We start from the raw sequence: 22,720 nt of genomic DNA on the forward strand, positions 1-22,720 counted from the left end.
TGTTGTGTGACTGTCTGAAATCAATGTGGCTTATTCTACAGAGGAGTGGTGGGTGGGGCTGGCATCAGAAGCACTGCTGATTGGTCCATTTTGGTATTCCCCTACCTGCCTTCCTGAGACTTTGCCTCAAAAGATCTGACTCAAATAGCCTGGAACCCAGTTTTAGTCCCAGCTCTTCTGCAAACTAGGTAGAGTGCAGAAGAATTAGTTTGCTTTCCCATTTAAAAAAGAGGCAATGAATACCAGATCCATCTACCTGCTAGGAGAAAACAGTATTTTGATGAAAGTGCCAGTTAGAAAGATAGTGAGGGTAGTGTCTCAGCTTCCTCCAGCAAGGGTTCCCAGCCCCCTCACCTCCTACCTTACCACTCTGGCCCTTGATCTATATTCTTGGGTGTCTACTTCTGCAAGCTTTCTACCCATAATGCCACATCCCAATCCCTCGCTACCCTGGTCTATTGAACCTTCTTTCCTCGGCTTATCTTTTTCTGCCATGATACATAGGGTACGCTTGTAGAGATAACTTGAATAGACTTGGCAGTTTGGGAAGGGAAGAGATAGGATAGCAAGAAAGAACTGTTGGGGTCTAGGGGGTCCTAGCCAATTGTTCAAGCCCTGAGACTAGAGAGCTGTAGTGGTTCAGGAAGCTTCTCTGGTATATCTCTCAGCTGACTGCCACTTCCTTCCCAATTTGTTCCCTACTCCCATCCCCCCACAAAAAGCAGCAACAGCAGCCCTTCCCCTACCTCTCAGAGACTTAATATGATACTACCAGAGATTGCTGCTCCTGGCAAAGACCTCTGGCTTCAAGGGCATGGAAACTAGCCTTTTAGAAAAGACTAAGCTGAGCTCCAGGCACTCCCCGCCTGCAGCCCACCCATGGGGATAAACTTGGCGGATCTGGTCAGGGCCTGTCCAGCTGATGAGGCTGCTCTGGAGCAAAACAACTGACGCATGAATGGGTTGTTTACTGCCTGGCAAATCCCGGGGGTAGCCCAACCTCACATGCTCAGATCCGATCAGCTAGCCCAGAGCTGGCCTCGGAAAGGAGTCATGCTTCATGCAGGCCCAGCAGCTGCTGTGGTCAGGGGCCTGTGTTGGGCAGGAGAGAGCCAAGGTAGTAGAAGAGCTACTCCACCAAGCTGATCTGCCTGGGAAGTGCCTGTGAAGAACTGTCAGGTCCCCTGATGCACCTGCCAGATAGGGCAGAGGGTAGTACAGGGCCCTTGGGGCTGAGGGCTCAGGACTGTGGCCTCCATGCCAAGGAATTCTGACAGGACCCTTACCTTCAGGGAGCCTCTAGACTGATCAGCATTCTCGAAGCCCCACTAATGCTATGGCAATAAATTTCTGGACATACTGAAAGGCACAGCACTCCTTCATGGAGAGTTCCAGTCTGAGAAAAGTGGCAGGACTTATTGAACTGTGTGAGTTTGGGCTAGTTAACCTCTAGTCTTTAATCTGCCTATCTGCTGAATGCAAATAGGTGTAGGAAAATCTAGGGTTCATTATGAGGATTAAAAGCGTTACTGTATGTAAAAGGCTTAGCATAATTCCTGGCTTGTTGTAACTGCTCATCTGTGTTAACTATTGTTGTTAGAATCCCAGACTGACATAAAGACATATGCTTGCTCTCAGGGAGTATGCAGTCTCCTGGTCCCCATTCATGCAGAATCAGCAGCAAGGACCAATCTAGTAACAGCTGACTAATCCTGGGGACATGGAATGCCAATGGGAGAACAGGAAAGACAGATGCCTCTATTCACCATCTAGCTCCCTTCCTTTACCCTCTTTTCTCTAAGCAGTGTATGCCTTTAAATCAGTGCAAGGGTGGTATGAGTGAGAACTCACCCACCCTGGGCATTTGCCAGCTGGGAGGCCAGGGAAGTCTAGAGTCCCCATGGGAAATACAAGATAAATGTCTGTCATGACAATTCACACAATGGACCAGACTACAAATTGCAATTGTAGTTTACAATATTATTTCACACGTATTATTTTTATGGTCAGTCTCCAATCAGTGATAATTCCTAACCATGGTTTTGTATTCTCTGTCATTGACCTTTGCCAGGACCTTAAACGTCACCATCCTAAAATGTGCTTAGGGAGTCAAGAGCTGAAGGGAATCAGCTCGTAATGCCCAGTGGCTTTAACACAAGCAATTGCTCCTCAGAAATGTGTTTCCATGCTGCCTGTTGTGTTGTTCTTCATATTAGAAACAGGGTACCCCGGATTCCAGCAAGTCTTTAGGTGCCCCTACAAAACTGAGCTGTCCTTGCTCAGCCTCCATTGGTCCTCTCCTCCCTACTGTAGTTCTCAGCCAGATTTTGTCATTTATAACAACAGTTTCCTAAGAAAATTGTTTTCCCTGTTCATAAGATGGGTTGGGCAAGTCCCTGTAGGGGCATCCTTCAGCGTTTCCTTCCCACCCACATGATGACACTCCCCAACCACGCATCAGCTAGGGCCTGCTACCATTCAAGCCTGTACCTCCCAGAGGCCCTCAGCACTGGGCCACCAGAGCAGGGAAGCTGACTGTGGACTTCTGCCTTCCCTTGAGTGACACAGTCAGTCACAGGCTGTCAAAGAGAGACATGAAGGATGGCAGTGGCTCTCTCCCTTTCTCAGTGCACTCAGTTACTTGGTGGGGTTCTCCCTTGGCTGGTTCTTTCTAAGCCATGTTCAGCTCTCCTGACACCATCGAGCAAGGGCTGGCTTGCCACTCAGAAAACTGAAGACATACATTCTTCAGACAAGAGAACACACTAGAATAAGGAAAAACCCTGATGTCGCTGCCCAAAGAGTCACACACTTAAGTTTGGGGCTGGAGAGATGGCTCAGCGGGTAAGAGCACTGGCTGCTCTCGCAGAGAACCTGAGTTTAGATCCCAGCACCCACATGGCAGCTAACAAATGTTTGTAACTCTAGTTTCAGGGGATCTGACACCCTCTTCTGGTTTCCATGGGCATTTCATGACATGCATGCACTTACATACATGCAGGCATTACGCTCATAAAATAAAATATACGCATAAAATTTTTTAAAAAGTAATTTTTAAAAACATGCTTAAAAAAAATTAAGCTTGAGGCCAGGTGTGGTGGCACATGCCTTTAGTTCCAACACTTGGGAGACAGAGGCAGGCAGATCTCTGTGAGTTCAAGTCCAGCCTGGTCTACATAGTGAGTTCCAAGGACAGCTGGGGCTACAGGAAGATCCTATTTCAAAAAGACCTGGGGGGTGGGGGGAAGCTTGAAAAATAGTGGTGGAAAGCCAGGCATGGCACATGCCTCTGATCCCAGCACTCGGGAAGCAGAGGCAGGTGGATCTCTGTACGTTCAAGGCCAGTCTGGTCTATATAGTGAGTCCCAGACCAGCTGGGGGTCCAGGGAGACCCTGTCTCAAAAAGACAAAGGGGAGGGGGGCTGGAGAGATGGCTCAGTGGCTAAGAACACTGGTTGTTCTTGCAGAAAACCTGGGTTCGAATCCCAGAACCCATATGGCAGCTAACAACTGTCTGTAACTCCAGTCCCAGGGGATCCAACAGCCAGCCTGGTCTACATAGTGAGTTCCAAGGACAGCTGGGGCTACAGGAAGATCCTATTTCAAAAAGACCTGGGGGGTGGGGGGAAGCTTGAAAAATAGTGGTGGAAAGCCAGGCATGGCACATGCCTCTGATCCCAGCACTCGGGAAGCAGAGGCAGGTGGATCTCTGTACGTTCAAGGCCAGTCTGGTCTATATAGTGAGTCCCAGACCAGCTGGGGGTCCAGGGAGACCCTGTCTCAAAAAGACAAAGGGGAGGGGGGCTGGAGAGATGGCTCAGTGGCTAAGAACACTGGTTGTTCTTGCAGAAAACCTGGGTTCGAATCCCAGAACCCATATGGCAGCTAACAACTGTCTGTAACTCCAGTCCCAGGGGATCCAACAGCCTCTTCTGTCCTCTGCAGGCATTGCATGACATGGGTGCACTTAAACTACATGCAGGCATATACATGAATACACATAAAATAAAAATAATAAAGCCGGGCATGGTGGCACACGCCTTTAATCCCAGCACTCAGGAGGCAGAGGCAGGCAGATCTCTGTGAGTTCAAAGCTAGCCTGGTCTACATAGTGAGTTCCAGGACAGCTGGGGCTACAGGGAGACCCTGTCTCAAAAAAAATAATATTAATAATAATAATAAATCTTTTTTAAAAGACAAAGAAAAATATTGGTAAAGTATACATGATTCATGATTTACTATTTTAGGAGAAACATTTTTACTTTTTTTTTTTTTTTGCTACCTGATGTGGGTGCTAGGAACAAAACTCCAGGTCCTCTGCAAGAGCAGTAGAACACTCTTAACTGCTAAGCCATCTCTCCAGCCCCCTATGTGTACTCTTTCGAGGAACCACTATAGTATTTCCACAGAGACTACATCATTTACATTTCTGCCAGTTCTGTTTCTTTATATCCTCGCTGTTTATTAATTTCTGGCTTAAGGAAAAAAATGAACCATCCTAATGTGCTAGCTTTCTCTTACTGTAACAAAATGCCTGAGATAATCAACTTTAAAAAGAGGAAAACTTTATTTTGGATCAGAGCTTTGGGGAATTCAACCCATGTTTGGTTGTCCTTGCCACTTTTGGACCTGTGGCAAGGCAGCACATCATGGAGGGAGAGCATGGTAAAGTCATTTGCCATGGAAGAGAACAAGGTCCTGTAACCTTCTTCAAGGGCACACTCCCAGTGACCTAAGACTTTCTACTAGGTCCTCTCTCCTAGAGGATCTGCCACCCTGCAAAGCTCCCCATGTCAGGGCCTTTGGGGAACACTCAAAATCTACATTATCAGCACCAGTAGTTTTTTGAAGCAGGGCCTCAAGCTCAGACAGACCTTGAACTCAATATGTTGCTGAAGATGACCTTGAAAGAACTTGTGACCCTCCTGCCTCCACCTCCCAAGTACTGGGATTATGGAAGTGCACTGCCACACCTGGCTTCTGTTTTTTTTATGAAAATCATTGTACATATTTATGGGGTACACTGTCATGTTTCAGGGTAGGAATACAATACGATCAGATCAAGTAATTGACACATCCACCAAAAGACATTGTTTCTTTGTGTTAGGAGCACTCAAACCTCTCTCTTAACAGCTGTTTTGTTGTCAACCACAGAGCATTAGAAGTTATTTCACACCCTACTATGCTGTAGACATTAAAAGTTATCCTTCAGGCCCACCTGCTGTCCTGTGTTTATCAGCCATCACCCCCTACCCAACACCCCATACACTTCTCTGGGACAGAATTGGCTCTCTACTTCTTTGACGTCATCCTTGTAGCCTCCATGTAAACATTGGCAGCATGTAGCATTCGCCTTTCATTTCATCTAATGCAGTGTTCTCCAGTTTCATCCCTGTGGCTGCAAATACAGAATTTCATTCTCTTAATGGTTGAATAATATTCTATCAGGTATCTATAGCACATTTTCTTTATCATTCATCCACCAGTGGATTCAGAGGTTGATTCGTATCCCAGATTTTATTAATTGTGCTGCAATAAACATGTGAATGCAGGTGTTTCTTCAACATAACCAACAATGGAGTTGCTTGGTCATATGGCAGTTTTATAACATCTCTAATTTTTTGAGGAGCAAACATAGTATTTTCTGTAATGTCTGTACTAATTTTCATTCCCATCAACTATGTGAGCATCCCCCTTTCTCCACATCCTCAACTGGTATTTCATTCTTCTCATTTTTGACAATAGCTTTTTAATAAGGGGGAGATGATATATCATTGTGGTTTTGATTTGCATTTCCCTAATGACTAGTGATAAGCATTTTTGTGTAGTTATTGGCTATTTGTATCTCTTTGTAGACATGTCATTCAAATTCTTTGCATGTTTTTAAATCCTCTTGCCTTTTGTCCATTTTAAAATAAGATTGTTTAAATTTTGCTGTTTGGAGTTCTTCATATGTTATGGGTATTAATCTTTTATCAGATACATGGTTTATAAATATCTTCTACTGCTCTGTGGGTTGCCCTTCTTTCTGTTGATAGTCTCCTTTGATTTACAAAAAAAAAAATGTTTGGTTTTGGGATTTTTGTTTTTGTTTTGTTTAGCTTTGTTTTGTGACAAGGTCTTATTTTATAGTCCAGGCTGGTCTCAAACTCAAGATCCTCATGCCTCAGCCTCTCAAGTGCTAGGATTATAGGTTTGCAATACATGCACATTGGATTTTTTTTGGTGGGGGCTGGGAGCCTCACTATGTAGCTTAGTCTGGTTTTCAATTCCTGGGTTCTGCTGATCCCCCTGCCTTAGCCTCCTTAATAGCTGAACTCCAGGCACACGCCATTGCATCTGGCTAAAGGATTTTCATTTTGAGGAAGCCCAGTTAATCTGTTTTTTCTTTTCTGGCCTGTGTTTTGAGTATCACATCCAAGAAAGCATGGCTAAATGCAATGGCATGTAGTTTTTCTCCTGTTTTCTTCTATGAGTTTTATAGCTAATGTTTTTCTTTAAAACAATACAGATCCCAGGCAACCCCAAGAAGCCACATTTTTCTAAAAGTCCCCCGGCATTTTGTAGTAGTCCACCTTCCTATCTAGTACACACCTCTCTGCAATAACCCTGATAGCTGTACTTCCAACCTTGGCATGCATAGGCTCAATAGCAAGGATTTACACCATGACACTTAGAATTATTATGACAAACTTTCTAATATTAAATTGAACTCTGTTTCACAGTAACTTTTGCCAGTTAACTCAACTATTTTTTGCTAGGAAAAATGGAGTAAATGAAATTCCTCATCTAAATCTGTTACCATGTTCTTTTATAAAAAATACTATTTTTATTTTATGTGTATGAGTGTGTTGCCTGCATGATGTAAGTGCACCGTGTTGTGCAGTGCCTATGGAGGTCAGAAGAAGAGGGCGTTAGATCCCCTGGAACTGGAGAACTAGTTACAGATGGTTGTTAGCTGCCATGTGGGTGCTGGGAATCAAACCCAGGTCATCTGCAAAAGCAGCCAGTACTCTTAACAGCCGAGCCATCTCTCTAGCCGCTGTTAACATGTTCTTAATGATTGCTCAGCTAGTCTCTAGACAAAAAAAAAAAAGCCCCCACCTAATGCGAACACTTTCTAAAATGAACCAGTTTTCCAGACCCTTCATAGTCCGGGGGCCCTCCCCTGGAAGTTCTCAAGTTGTCAGTGAGCCTCTTAAAGACTGGCACCTAGACTGATCACCTGATTGACACCAGCAGCAGCAGTCAAATCATAGCACTACAGACAACTTTGTGTTGGCTGCTGACTGTCATAGATGACAGCTCAGGACATTTTTACCCCTTGAAAAGAGAAAAGGAATTTATTTTTCTAAAAATAGTGAGGTCTGGAATTTAAGTAAGAAGATAAGTCTCCTAGCCATCTGTCATTTGTCCTTCTCATCCCTAGTATCCAGGGTCAGTGGAGGGGCAGGAAGGCATTGAGGTCAGGAGCACACGCATAGGTAGACGTAGATGCTGGGGTTGGAGTCATGCACTGCAGAGAGGCAGGAGCTCAGAGCACCCCCACCTTGGATGTGGTTCTGCCTGTGTCTCCATGTCTGCCTGCCTGTGTCAGGGCCTGTCTGGGTGGGCTGTGTTGAAGCTTGGTGGCAGTAATGGATGGGAAGTGGCAGGCCAAGCCAGCCATAGGCCTGCCAAACCCTGCAACTCCCAGGGGGTCTGTTAATACTGTGCAGAGGTGTGCCATTTGCAGTGCTGACGGGACTGCTGCCCCACAACCCATGCCCAGGGCCACAGAGCCGTAGACAGCATCAGCAGGCCTCATCTTCAGGGAGCTGTGTATGTACACAGAGGGACTGTGATGACTGTCTGCCACACCCTGACTCCCCAGGTGCTGTCCTGCTCTGTGTGTGGCTAGATGTCCCAGCCTTCTTGTTTCCTTCCCACCTCCCCTCCCTCCTCTCCCTAGCCTGTCCTCTTGAACTGTGCTTGGGGACTCAGCAGCAGATGGGATTCGTTTCCTCTTTGGCTCTAAAGTGTCCTGGCGTTGAAAAATGTCAAATAAAATAAACTGTAGGCCCCTGCCTTCTCCCAGGCTGGATCTTTATTCCAGAGGCACTGAGCTCAAGCCTTAAAGGGACACTTCCAGCCTTGTAATGCATCTCTGCAACCCCCTCTTAGGAAGCCCCATCCCCTGCTCTCCAGCATAACCTGTACTCCTAGACCTGAAGATGTCCATCCAACCCTGCTGGTGACAAGAATGCTCGGGCACTGGGTTACCACCGTTTCCCCAGAGAGAACCCTCTGAGTTTGGTTGGACAGGAAAGGGTTGTTCCACGTTTTTGTTCTTTTGTCTTTGCCTTCTGTTTTCTGGCTGGTCTTCAGGTATCCCACCTGGTGGGAAGCTGGACCATGTCTGTCTTTGGCCCATGAATACAAGAGTGGGAACAGAAAGTGGTAGAGCGCCACCTAAATAGGACCTGATGCACTTTAGAGTGCAGGAAAGATAGTGGGTATCTGCCCTTAATTTCATATCTAAAAGGGAGGTAGGGGACTAGGGATGTAGCTTAGTGGTAGAGCACTTGCCTACCTGTGGGTAGGCTGTGGGTTATATCACCAGGTGCCACTTTTCTCATCACTGTGACCAAATACCTGACAGGAATCACTGTGAAGGGGGCCAGGTGTGGCAGGCAGCACTCAGGAGGTAGAGGCAGGCAAATCTCTGTTGAGTTCAAGGACAGCCTGGTCTACACAGTAAGTTCTAGGCCAGCTGGGGCTACAGGAAGACCCTGTCTTTAAAAAGACCAAAAAAAGTAACACCTTAAGGGAAGAAGGGCTTATTTTGGCTCACAGCTGAGGAGATATAGTCTATGGCGAGGAGGCATGCACCAGGAGCTTGTGGTAGCTGGTCAAACTGCATTCAGTATCAACAAACCAAAAGCAGAGAGGAAGTAGAGCCAAGCTATAAAACCCCCAGTAACCCACTTCCTCCAGCAAGACTCCACCTCTTAAAGGTCCCACAACCTTCCCAAAACAGTGCTAGAGACCAAGTATTCAAACTCATGAAACTATGGGAGACATTTTACATTGAAACCATAACACCCCAGCACTGAAACAAATAACTAACTAAATAAATAAATAGTAAGTAGGATGTTTAGTAGGTCTATAGGAACAGAAAGGACGTGCAGATGGAGTAGATAGTGGCTGTTGCCTCATTGGAGATAACAGTACTGACCTGCAGATCCATATATGTAGCCTTAGCTGATAATTCTTTGTGCAGGGGAAAGAGAACTGGGTTAATTTTGTGATCTGGAGTTCAATCTCTTTTAGTTCATTTATTTTTGTTATATGTATGAGTATTTTGCCTGCATATATGTAAGTGTACCACATGTATACAATGCCCATGGAGACCAGAAAAGGCCATTGGATCTCCTGGAACTGGAGTTACAGAGAGTTGTGAGCCACCATGTGAGTGCTAGGAACCAAACCTGGGTCCTCTGTAAGAGCAGCCAGAGCTTTTAAACGCTGAGTGTCTCTCCAGCCCTGGAGTTCAGTCTTAAACATCTCTGACTTACTGTGTGGTACTAAGCAAGTCATCCAACCTCTCTGAGTCTTAGTTTGTTCATTTATAAAAAGATAGATTTTTTTGTCCAGTAGGGCCCAAGTAGAAAAGAATAATGTAACAGTACTTTGAAACATATACAGGGATGCTGGTTTGAAGTATATTATTCCAATCGCTATTTAATGTTCTATTCGCTTAGCTAATGGTTTATATCTTAGTTAAAGGTAGTTAGATCAAAATGAAGTTCTTTCTTTCTTTCCTTCATCCTTTTTTTCCTGTGACAGGGTCTCATTATGTTTCCCAGGTTGACCACACTGTGAAGCCTAGTCTGTCCTTGAACTTTTTATATACAGTATATGTGTTTGTACATGTGGGTACAGGTGCATATGGAGAGCAGAGGTCAATGTCAGATGTATTTGCCGATTGCCCCCTGCATTATTTTTTGAGACAAAGTCTCTCATTGAGCTAGGCTGGCTGGCCAATGAGCTGTAAGGGTCCACCTGTCTCTACTCCCCCAGAACTGGAGTTCAGACATACACTGCCATGCCTGGCTTTTACATGGGTGCTAGAGATCCAAATTCAGGTCCTGATGCTTGTACAGCAGGCACTGTACTAAACTATCTCCCTAGCCCCATCCTTGAACTCTTGACCATCCTGTTTCCATCTCCAAGTGGCGGGGGTTACACGTATGCACCACAAATAAATACCCAGCTAAAATAGCCTTTTGTTTTGTTTTGTTTTTTGTTTTTTTGAGACAGGGTCTCCCTGTAGCTCCACCTGACCTAGAACTCACTATGTAGACCAGACTGGCCTTGAACTCACAGAGCTCTACCTGCCTCTGCCTCCCAAGTGCTAGTATTAAAAGCATGTGCCAGCCACCACGCTTGACTAAAATAATGTTCCTTAAAGTTGGTAAATGATACATTGGATTCAGGGCTTGACTTATGTTGCAAAGAATGGTCTTGTTTTGCTTCTTAGTACTGTCTTGATATTTTGGTTCTACAGTGTACAGTTAATTAGATAGACATTTGAGAACAGGCTTAACACAGGAACACCACAACTGTCAGAACAGCAGAGTTGTTAAAGGCACACAGCTAGACCTCTGGCTTTCAATCTTGTCTTTTCCTCTTCCCAGCTAGGTGAGGGTGGATATATTCTTTACCTCCTTCTCTTTCTGTATCTCAACTGAAAAATATGAAGTGTGATGCCACTGACTCTTACGATTGATGTGAGAATTAAATTAGTTGCTACGTATACTTTAGATATCATAAAGGCTTAATATAGGCTAGCCATCATTAGTCATTTGGTGACAGACATCAGCATGTTGACAAACCTAAGTTGTCACATGCACAGTCTAAATAATGGAATTTGAAAGTGTGTGTTTGCTTTCATGCTGAAAATGATGTTTATAATTCTCACCAGGAAGATGAAAAACTTACTTGCCAAGCAAGATGGATTTGTCCTGACCCTTTTCTCTTGTCCAATCAATGTTCCCCTGCACCCAGTGGTGCCCACATATGGCTTAGGGTCTGGGTCGTGAGTACAGCATGCAGCTGTGCAAAGAACTGAGCTCATTGTGTGCGGGTCCATAAGTAACTCTGGTCTCTTTCCCATCATGCAACAAGCTGATTGGGCTAGCTGTCCCATATTTCAACATATTACTTATATGTGAAGAGTGGTTTGGGCTGGAATCTTAGCCCCCTGTGTGCTGCTGTAACACAATACCACAGAGTGGGTATCTTGTGAAAAACAAAGATTTATTTCTTATACTTCTGGGAGACAGAAGTCCTAGATTCAGAGGTTAATCTGCTGAGGACCTTTTATTGCATTATCTCGTGATGGAAAGTGGAGGGTCAAAGGAACATGCATAAGGGGGTGGAGGGTCCTAACTTACCCCTATCCCACCTTTTTTTTTTTGAGACAGGGTCTCCCTGTAGCCCCAGCTAGCCTGGAACTCGCTATGTACACCAGGCTGGCCTTGAACTCACAGAAACCTGCCTGCCTCAGCCTCCCGAGTAAAGGCGTGTGCCACCATGCCCGGCTACCCTTTGATCTACCTTTTACCCACCCTCATCATAACTAACCATGAATCCATGCCATCATGACCTAATCACCCTTTAAAAGTTTTACACCTTAACACATAAACACTGAGGACTTTCCAGCACATCCTAGGTGACACATTAACCATACAGGTGGTTCCCCCTAGAGCAGACCTTGAGGCAGGGGTTTGCATACAAGCAGTTTATTGGGAGGTGCGCTCAGAGAGCACTGGTGAGGAGTTGGGAAGCAAGTCAGGAAAGAGAAGGAAGATACTGGTATACAGGTTACTGCCCTGGGCACTTGTGGCTTAGAGATGTCTGTGAGGTGAGTGTAAACCACCTCAGAGCAACCCACCCAAAGGACAAAAAAGCCTGGTTATTTATCATTCAACCCCCACTGATTACTGAAGACAGCCCCTGGCGGCATTGAGTCAGTACTCCAAGCCTACTCCGACTGATTCACAGGTGCCTTTAACAGTGCTCAGGTGTATGCACAGAAGACACTGTTGGGACCCAAACATCATCAGTATATATTTTTAAAAAAAGGAAAAAAGGAAGGTGGGAAGCAAGGAAGGGAAGGAGGATGTACAATCAGATTCTTGAGACTGCTGTGATGAACGGAGTAACTTCAGAGAGCCCCTGGCTTTCAAAATTCCTTTAATTCTCAAAACACGGTAGTGGGCTATGCTCCCCAGTCTGCTGGGTTAGTATGTATCTCACACAGTCTCTTTTCAAACCTGGAGTAAGCCAGGTATTCCAGAGGGACTGCTAGATGTATGCTAGTTACCATAGCAACTGATGCCAACTGAGGCCCCTCCTCTGGGTGTCCTAGTAACCTACAATTGAGCTGCTGGGGTTTTCACCAAGTATGACGGCATGCAATTTGGCTGACAATCAGGAAGGATAGGGGTTGAGAATACTTTTGAGATGGGCATGGCTTTCCCCTACCAGCCCTGCCCACCTCTCTCACTGTCATTTGTCTCTCCTTTTTAACTGTCAGCCTCCTTAGTTACACAACCCATATGCTCTGTGATAAGCCAGCTGGGCTTGTATGTGCCTGGAAATTCCATGCAAGCTGGTATTACCAGAAGAGCACAAGTTTGGAAGTATGATAGGCTGGGTCAGATCCCATCTCTGAGGCATCAGGAAAGCTGTTTAAGTGTAAATAGCAATATGGGACAAGGATTGTTGTTGGAAGGCAACATAACACAGTATGCAGTAGGTGCTCAGTAAATGTTTATGTCTTCCCTTCTCTTCTTTGATTTCTAGAAATCCAAAGCTATAAAGGCTGTCTGTGAAACAGAATTTTCCTGCCTGGTGGTAGAGCCAGGTTGCCCCTTGCTCTCCTCCCAAGGAAGCCTTCCCTAATTCACCCCATTGCAATATGACTGCTATCCAGTCTGGGTTATCCTGGACCTTGTGTGCATAATTTGTACTATAGTAATTTGTGTTTTTAAGATTCTGTAACAATGTAAGGGATCAGTTCATAAAGCATTAACATGGCATTATCTTATTTAATCTTAACAACAGTATGAATTAGATATTCTTTCCCTCAATTTACAAACTAGGAACTCAGCTGTAAATTCCACAACTTCGAAGCGGCAGCATCAGAGCAAAACCTAGGTCTCTGACTCCCATTCCAGTGTACCTCTGTTTTGCTATATTTTGTGTCCCTAAAACCTGGGAGCATGTAAGGGAGGGATCACATGCCCTCACAGGAGCAGCAGCTTCCCAAAGACAAACACCCTGTCTTCTTTCAGCAGCTGAAGTTCTTAGGCTATGCTGCTAAATGTCCACTGAATCACTGTTAAGAGACCCCTGCTGGAAAGCCCCTAAGCAACCTCCTGATCTTCCTCATTTTGGGGAGCCACAAAGTGGCCACAGGCAGGAGCTCTGAGCCAACAGCAAATGGAATAATCCAAGCATCTGAATGCAAGTCCTTGTTTGACTCTAGCTCAAAGACTGAGCTGTCCCAGGATGTTCCTGAGGGGCCAGCTCTTGCCTCTGGGCTATGAGAGGTCTCTGGCCAAGCAGAGAAAGACTATTCACTGCAGCTGAAGAAAGGCCAGTAGACCAGGCAGGAGACTTACCCACCAAGCTCTCTATAGAAGGGTCACCCAAAAAGGTGGCAGACAGAAATATTTTTGCCTAGCTATCCTGGTAACAATGAAGCAAGCACTAGCAGACACATAAAGTCTGGATGAAAAGCAGGTAGGCAAGACAGAGTCAGGCTCAGAGAGACCCAAAGCATGTAGCTACCTCAGAAATGGGTCAGCACTTGCAGAGCAGGCTCTCTCTCTTTCCACTGAACATATAGACTGAACTCAGAGAGAGAGCAGATGGGACAGAGTGGCACGCAGGCATGTGTCACAAATAGAGCTGGAGCTCTGTGCACAGCAGAGTGGGAATGAGAGACAGACACTGGAAGGCCCATCAGCATGGGTGAGAGGTGGCTGGATACAGAGGCTATGTGTGCAAGGTCAGGTGAGGAGGCGAGCTCGCTTATGCATAGTATATATGGAGCAGCCACATAAGCAGAGTATCTGAGAGGAAGAGGGACTTCCAGAAAGGAGTGAATGACCCTACACTTGACCCCAAACAGGGAGAACAAGTGGCATTTACTGGCCCCCTCCTCTTCCTCAGCTATTGAATGGGATCTGCCTTGTGCTCTCTTCCTTCTGGTGAGGCCTCACCAGCCTAAAGACAGACAGTGCTGGCAGTTCACACTCTTTACTCTTCTAGCCCTTCTCTTTGCTCACCTCCCCAGTCCCTCAGGCTTCCTTCACTGCCCTGTCTGATTTCTGTCCCAGCCACTGTAGGTCTGATGACAAGGGGCAGTTTAGGAATGACACTATCTATTCAAGCATGGCCATGTGAACAGAGAGCAGATGATGGGACTTCTTGCAGCAGGGGCTCCAAGGACTGCTGATGTCCCACTGAATATTATTAGGTGAGGGACGAAGCTCATCTGGCTATCACTACCCTTTCTAATCTACAACAAGCGTTGGAAGAAGGGTCCTGGGGATACTTAGTTCTTGCCCAGGGGAAGTGAGCTTTTCCCTGATACTCCCTATTTTCTTGGTTTGGCCTGGGAAAGAGCTTCCATGTGAAGTTCTAGCTGAAAGAGCCCATTGCATCTGGGAGGCAGCAGATATACAATCTTATGCCTTCACCAGCCCCTGTGGTTAGTTTCCTCTACTTGGGAAACAGTGACAAAGTATTTAGAGCATTCTAGAGCCTGATATACTTTGATTTAATTTTCAGTTTGCCATTTACTACCTATATGATCTTGGCTGTTGCCTAGTCTGTTTTTGCCTCAGTCTAAAAAGGATGGTGCTAATGCCCATGTCATGATATTTGTTCATACATTCAGTGTGTACTTTATAGAACATCTACTGGATGTCAGACACTGCAGATGCAGCAGGAGAAATAAGTGGGCATTGGTCTTAAAACTCATATAAAAATATAGGAAACAAATCAAGATAAAAATTAAAATACAGCCGGGTGTGGTAGCGCCTTTAATCCCAGCACTCCCGAAGCAGAGGCAGGCAGATTTCTGTGAGTTCGAGGCCAGCCTGGTCTCCATGATGAATCGAGGACAGCTGGGGCTACAGGGAGACCCTGTCTCAAAAAGACCAAAAAAAAAAAAAATTAAAATATAACCTAAATCTAAATGATGCTATGTTGTAAGGAAAAATATATCTGGGTAAAGAGCAGTGGGTGTGGGTCATTGAGATAAGGTGTCAGGAAAGATTTCTTCTTCTGACACTGCTTTCTTTGATCCAACAAACAGAGGAGCATGTATAAAGGCCCCAAGGCAAGAATAAGGATATGTTCGAGGGATCAGAAAAAGGTCAGTGTGGCTGAAGCAGAGGAAGTGGAGGGCAGAGTAGTCAGAAATGAGGTCAGGAGGTAGCTGGGGACCAGGTGTGGCACAATAAGGACTGACTCCTCTAAGTGAGAGGAAAGCCACTGAAGGACTTCAGGGAGAGGGCCATGCAGTTTGCCACATTTCTCAAGGGTCTGTCTGGTTACTGTGAGGAAAAGAGACCTCAGAGATACCACGGGAACCAGGAGGCATAGAAGATCTCTACAATAATCTAGACAAGTGCTAATGGTAATCACACTGGTGTAGAGGCAGACGGGAGAGGAATTTGAGGATCAAAGATGATCTATGTACAGTGCATTTAAACACGCACAGGCTCACACACACTGAAATCTTCTCAGTGACCCCTTTCCCTTCCCAGATCCTTACTGGAGAGACAACCTCTCTTGCCTCCCTCTCCCTGCCTCCCCTGCCCCAGTGCCCTCAGTCCCTCACTCTCAGTGATAGCAAGCAGGGCCTATGAAGATGGTAATTCACCATGGTAGATATGCTTGGGCTTACTCCTCTGCTGCTCCCAACTGTAGGGGTGGTGGGAAAGGCAGGTCTTGGCAAAGGTTATATAAATATTTGTTGTGCAGTAACACAGCTGGGAACTGGGCCCCTTTCTCCAGCTGGCTCATTTGCCACCCTAGAGAAATCTCAGCTGGGACTTGGGTGGTGCTTTGGAACACTCTACTGTGCATCTGCTGACTCTCAATGCCCCAATTCAAACTGTCCCACCAACTGACCCTCCGAACTTTGAAGTCTGAGCCCAGGCTGGGCCCAGGGAAGGAGCTGGCAAGAAATGGTACTATTGTCTGGAAGAACCCTGGTCCAAGAATCAAGAAATCTGGGTTGTATGGAGGGGTGGGAAGCACATCATTTATCTTTTGCAGGCCTCATCATAGAAGGCAGGCCAGTGATTGGGCATGGTGACCGCCAAGGTTTTTTTTCAGGTCTGATCTCTGAACTGCATCTGCTCTAGGTTCTCTGGTACCACGTCTTGGAAGGGCCTGAAGGCTGGTAAGGAGCGACAGCAGCCTTGCTAGGTCAGGAGAAGAGAAGGAAAGCTTCTCACACCAAGATCTCCAAAAGACCTCAGGCATTGCCAAGAGGTCAGGAAATCCACTGGTGATCCCTGACCTGGGACTGATGTCATCATGGCTTCCACACCTGTAGGCAGACTACCTTAGGCAACTCTTTGAACCCTTCTGGCCTTGAGTAATTTAAAGCAAGTGTAATAATAGCTTCCTGGTCTTGGATCACTAGATTGTTTAGAAACAGAATAAAATCATAAATAGGAATACTTTGAAAATCTCTACTTTCAGAGAGGCTAGGAATGGTTTTTCTAGATGTTTCTATCAAGGTCTAAGTAAATGATTCCCTCAAGATTCATTGGGGTGATTCAGCGATCTGGAGCAGGTCTTTGAAGCAGGATTAGGAATGTAAGCAAAAAATTTCCTATCAGTTCCACCACAGTATGGTGGAACTGATTCTCTCTCCGAAATCTTTTCTCTTGCCTTTCCCTGTCTATTTTGACTTAATTCTTTCTCTTTCTTATCACTCACACTCTATACCTGTCATTGCCAAGATACTACCAGTGGCTGGGCATGGTGGCATACACTTGTAATCTTAGTACTTGGGAGGCTGAGATAGGAAAATCACAAATTCAAGGCCAGCCTATATATATAGTGAATTCCAGGCCAGCCTGGGCTGCATACACAGTGAGAGTCTGTCTCAATAACAGTCAAACAAACCAAAAAAAAAAAAAAAAAAAAAAAAAAAAAAAAAAAAAAAAAAAAAAGGGGGGGGGGGGGTGGGGGGAAAAAGGGGAACACTCATAGAAAGCTGCTACTAGCTTAACCCAGCTAGTGTATGGATGGGTCCTTCATGCTCAGCTCTTACCCACAGGCTTGGAGGGAAGTTCTCTGACTGGTTTTTCCATCTGACCCTCACAACTGGTGAAAAGAAAGAAATAGGGAAGGTCAAGGGACAGAATAGCAGGTACCTACCCTGGGACTTAGTCTGCTCAAGGGTCTCACTTTGGACTCGCCAGGAAATCAGGTGTGTAGTCATGCCCCAGACAGGTGACACTGGACTACAGAGCATGCAGAACTGCCTTGCCAGTATCTTTTTTAACTTGCACCATTCTAACCAACCATATCAGCCTTTGAGGTTACTGTCAGGAACACAACCAGAACTCTTTGATGAAAAGGGAACTTTGTCCAAGAGGAACTTGGACCTGGGCCCAGGTGACTCCCAAAGATCCTTTAAGATGAGGGAGGTGGGAACGGGGAGAAAAAAAAAATCACCTTTCTCAGAAATCTGTGGAAGGACTTCATGTATATGAGTCTTGGACCTACTCTCTGACTTGGACATTTTTCAGCCTTTCCAAACCTCAGTTTCCCCTCTGTAAAGAGGCACTCTGATGGTGCTGGCATGGGAGATAAATGAGATCATAGCTCCTAAGGGATCTTTGAAGAGAAGTGCCAAAGAAGCACAGAGAAGGCCTATCTCACATACATAGGCCTTTTTCCTCTCATACTTGCTGGCTGACTTTTCTTTCTGGAAAAGTGCCTGGTGCCCAGCTCCCTTTCAGCAGGTGTCTTCCCTCTGCAGTACCCCCATTCCTTCAGAAAGAAGCACTCTGTCAACCCTGTGTGTCTCTCCCCTGCAGTCAGGGCCACTGTGTTGCCCCCTACTCTGTCACACCTTCGTGATGGGCAAGATCAGGGCCTCTTTGAGCACAAGGGTGGGGCCACTGACAAGGGAAGCTGTTTTTCTGACTCCACAAAAGCCCAGATAACATTCCTCTTCAGTGTTGCAGTCCAATTACCAAAGTGCCTTGACCCATGTGAGCTGAAAATAGCAGGTGCAAATCTGCATGCTATTTATTTAAGTAGCAAAGCCTCTGGGACCCTGCCTCTTCCTTTGTAAAAGCCCACTGTAGCCTACACAGGAAAATAAGACACTCCACAAGACACATCTCCCGCATCAGGGAGAAAAGGCAGACACATGGAGGGAACCTCTGATTCTGCTGAATTCTGGCAGCTCAGGAATCCATCTCAAGGAGGAGGGGTGTAGAGATTCTCAAGCCCAGGACCCTCTAGCAAGGACTTCATAAGCTGAGAGCCCCTCCCTGTGGCTAAGCTTCTGGCTGAGACTTGTTCACATTATGGCCTGATCCTCTAGTCCCTGTGGAGGGTGAGATGGGGAGGGAGTTAGAGAAGGCTGTTGGGTAGACAAGCTGCCAGGTATGAGGAAGAAGGATATGGCCTATGGGCTCTGGGAGGCTGTGAAGGAATGCTCCAGGACAGCTTGAGTCCCTGTATGACGACCACCCCCTCATCCCCCCATGTAATCCCCTGTGCCTTGCTCTTTCTCAAACCCTCCCTCTAGTTCTACTCAGAAAGCCACAAAGAAGAAAACCTTATGGAAAACCTACATCTAGATTTGGAGAGCAACATCCCTTGGTGATGATATTCCTCTGGCTGACACAGTCATTTTACTTGGGATTCATGCTGGCTGAGGCTAAAGAGAATCCTTTATGGTGTGTCACTGTAAGTTGTTTCCCAGATGACCCAGGCCAGCTCCACCACAGCAGCAGGGAGGGCAGGAACAGAACCTCCAGGGAGAAGGGACTCTCACCCTCCCTTTATGGTGATGGTGACAATGGAAAGCCCAGGCCAGAACTAAGACGGGGAGCCATGATAGGGGCTAGGTTCAGGGACATTATACTGGACTAAGATGGAAGAATGTGCTAGAGAGATCACTTGCCTTGCTCTGATCACTTGCCAGCAAAGCTGGTCTGCTTGGGAAGTGCATCTTTCCCAAGTCTTACACCCAAACTCCTTGGAAAAGGAAATAAAATCCACTTGTCTCACCATACTAAGGGGCAGTCCAAAGGATAGGTGCCAGGATCACTGCAGCTCTTCATTCTCCTTAGAACTCAAAATATTACTTGCAAAACTTGACCGCCTTTGGATATAAAACCCCTCGCCCAGCCCAGGCTGTTCAGGGTCCCAAGACAGAGGTCCTTAAAACTGTGATTCACTCTTTGAGCTGCAGCCCAGGTCAGTGCTGGGCATTCACAGGACTGGGTACAGGCAGGCTTTAAAGGGAAAGAACTCAAAGCCCAATCAGACCTGCATCAAGGCTAGGAGGGGGCAGAATTTCAGGAATATCTGCCCACTCTTGCCTAACATTTGTGAAAACTCAGGCCCAGAAAGCTAAAGCAGGTGCCACGAAAAGGCCTAAGAGGACAGTGTGGCCCAGGCCCACAGCACTGCCCCAACACCAAAGACCTCTGCTTTGTATTGTAGTTCATGGTCATCTTACCTTACCTTATGGGGCTTTTTTTTTTTTTGAGACAGGATCTCCCTGTAGCCCTATCTGGCCTGGAACTCACTATGTAGACCTGGCTGGCCTCCATCTCACAGAGTTCTTCCTACCTCTGCTTCCTGAGAGTTGGGAGTAAAGGCACATGCCACCCAGCCCAGCTGTGAGACTCTTAAAAGTTTTTTCCTTTTTTAAAACTTATGCACTGTGCATGCGTGTGTGTATGTATGTGTGTGTGTGTGTGTGTGTGTGTGTGTGTATGTGTGTAGTGGGGAATCATGTAGAGGGGTTAGTTCTGTCCTTCTACCATGTGCATCCTGGGGATTGAACTCAGGTCAGCAAGCTTGACAGCAGTCTAAAGGTACCTCAGTAAAAGGAAAAACTGAAGATACAGTCTATCGATTTTTCAAATGCAGTCTTGTCCACTTCACATTTGGTTGGATGTTGTAGCCTCTTCCTGAGGCCTGGGGGCTGGAAGAAGCAGTCCAGCCTCCATGCAGACCTCCTTTCTCAAAAGTGGAGAGTAGGGTGCCAGCAGGCCCTGAAGGCAGAAAAACCCCCTGGGTGGGCCCTACTACTCAGCCCACTATTTTTCTTGCCCTAGATTTAAAAGGGCATGTCTTCCTAATCTGTCAGCTGAAAATACCTCCCGGGTGAAGGCATTTACTTGGTGTGAACTACTTTTTCTCTTCCAGTCTTCCACCACAAACACACCTCTTACCTTAGCGCTGGTCTACTGAGGACCGGAAACCTGTCTGGGTCCCACCGCTTACCGGTATCGGAATGGGGAGAGGTCACATCATCGTACCCCATCCCCAGTAGAATGAGCCACAACCAACCTTTGGCATCACAGCATCCCCCCTCTAACCTTCAGTTTAGTTCAAGAACGGATGTATGGATTCAGTACTTCACATTTTAACGAATTTGTAAAAGCCTAGTAAAAGGCGAGGAGGAGAAGACAGGGGATTCAGAATGACTAGGTCTCCTCAACTTTACCCACCCAAGCACCTCGGCTCCTTGCACCTCGGCTCCCGGCGCAATAGACCAGGAAAACCCCACTGCTCACGCCCCCTTCTGCCTGTGCAGTGCGAGGGGAGAGCCTAGGGGATCTCAGCTGGCATTCAAAGGGTTAACTCGGAAGCAGCCCAGGTCGTGGCCCCCAGCCCTCTGCACCTTCCGGCTACCGAGGCCACAGGAACTGCGGAGGCTGCGGTGGCTCTTTGTCTACCTGCTCTGGGCGTTAAAGAGCCCGCTGGCAGCCTGCATCGCTGGGGCTCGGGACAGAAGTCAGCGACTGGGAAATTGGGCTCTGTCTCTTTAAGTACAGCTGGAGCCCTAAGTACGAGGCCGGCTCTACGGAGAAAAGGGAGCTGAGGGCCGGCGGGTTCGGTATCCGCCCCTCCGCATGCTCCGTGGCTCTGACGATTTGGGGTGTCCGCCGCGTGCCAGGCGAAGGCAGCCTGGGGGTGCTGGGTGCTCCCCTGGTGAGTGGCCGCCTGAGCGGGGAAGATGCTTCATCTGCCCCTGCCCAGGTCGGGAAGGATCGCGAATTTCCCCCGCAGGTAAGCCTGGCGCGGGTTTGGGGCATCCCTGCGGACTGGGCCTCTAGCTCCTCCGCACCCGCAGCTTCGGGGTAGTGGTGTGGGGTCTGTCAGAAGGAGGGTCTTGGCCGCACTCCTTCCCTGCCAGAGCGAGGAGTGCCAGCGCCCCCAGAGCCTGTAGCTCCCCTGCGTTTGGCTTGTTGCTGTTTGGATCTAGGGGTGCAGAGGGGTTTGGAGAGAGAAGCCGGGAAGGAGCGCGTGGAGCCTTGGGAGACCTGGACAAACTGAGAGGCTACAGAGCGGGGTCGGGGTCCTCCGAGACCTTGTGGCTGTCTGGGAAGGGACCTGCAGCCCTGGCCCACTCAGCCAACGCTTCCCCCAACTCCAGGTTCTCCAGCGTGGAAGGAGGTGGTGGGCAACCCAATAATAAGACCTGAGGGAAAGGAGGGGACGTTGAATTTGTGACCCACAGCTGCTTGGATCCTTTAGATGGGGTTGCGCCCTGGGGAGCGGTAAGAATCTGAGAGCCCTGTGACTTGGGGAGACTGTGAGGGACAGCCTGCCTCAGTAAGGTGAGGACGTGCCCGGAGGCTACTCTGTAAAAGGGGAAGCGAGTGTGACCACAGCCCACCCCAGGTCCCTTGCAGCTGGCTTGGAAAGTAAGCCAAACAAGTGAGGAGTGGGAAATTCCAGCAGCCTGTGTTGGAACTTTCTGAGTTTTCCCAGAGCTTCCCACCTTAGGCTCTCGGCCCTAGATGTACACAGGGTTCCCACTTTTCTCCCTCAGACCTGGCTGATTGGGGAAGTTGGAGGTTGGGAGGCTGACTGTTAGACCCTGGTGCACCGTGCTGTGGCCATGCCTACCCCGTGCTTCCTAGGCCTTCCAGCCCTGCACTTCTGACTTCCTCCTTAGGATGTGCTTACTAGTGTTTCCTTGGAGGGAATCCCAGCTCCTTTCTGAAACTCAGTTGTAACTCTGATGCACACAGAGGGTAATGTGAAAGCAGAAAATTGGCCAAGTCTTAGGAAAAACGAGGACTCTGTCAGAGTGTTTTTACCTGCAGGACTTTGGACATCACTGGCCCCCAAAACTTTCTGTCCCTATCCACAGTTCAACCTTACAGCCTTCTGGAATGTGGTGACTGGTAAGACCATCCCAGATGACTGGAGGGAAGGTTGCCAGAAAAGAAAGCAGTTCACGAATAGACCCATTTAGCAGCCTGTAGGGATTGGAATCTTCAGGTGAGACCTTGGACTGAGTGGTGCAAAGTTCAGTGGGTCCTGGAGAAGGAGGAAGGAAGGGACTGTTCATAACTTCCGAGCCCTTCCACCACTGCTACCCTAATTGGAATCTACTTTGGTTCCACACGACCTGTGCCTTGGGGAAATTAGT

The 22,720-nt window shown here is 47.1% G+C and overlaps 1 protein-coding gene across 8 annotated transcripts in view; it reads left to right on the forward strand.

The window, feature by feature from the left end:
• Positions 1-22,720, forward strand: part of Nav1 (neuron navigator 1) — a 273,468-nt gene that overhangs the window by 164,150 nt on the left and 86,598 nt on the right. The window lies entirely within an intron of this gene.

Source organism: Nannospalax galili, unplaced genomic scaffold, assembly GCF_000622305.1.
Source record: "Nannospalax galili isolate Female #2095 unplaced genomic scaffold, S.galili_v1.0 scaffold113, whole genome shotgun sequence".
In the NCBI taxonomy this organism is placed as follows: Eukaryota; Metazoa; Chordata; class Mammalia; order Rodentia; family Spalacidae; genus Nannospalax; species Nannospalax galili.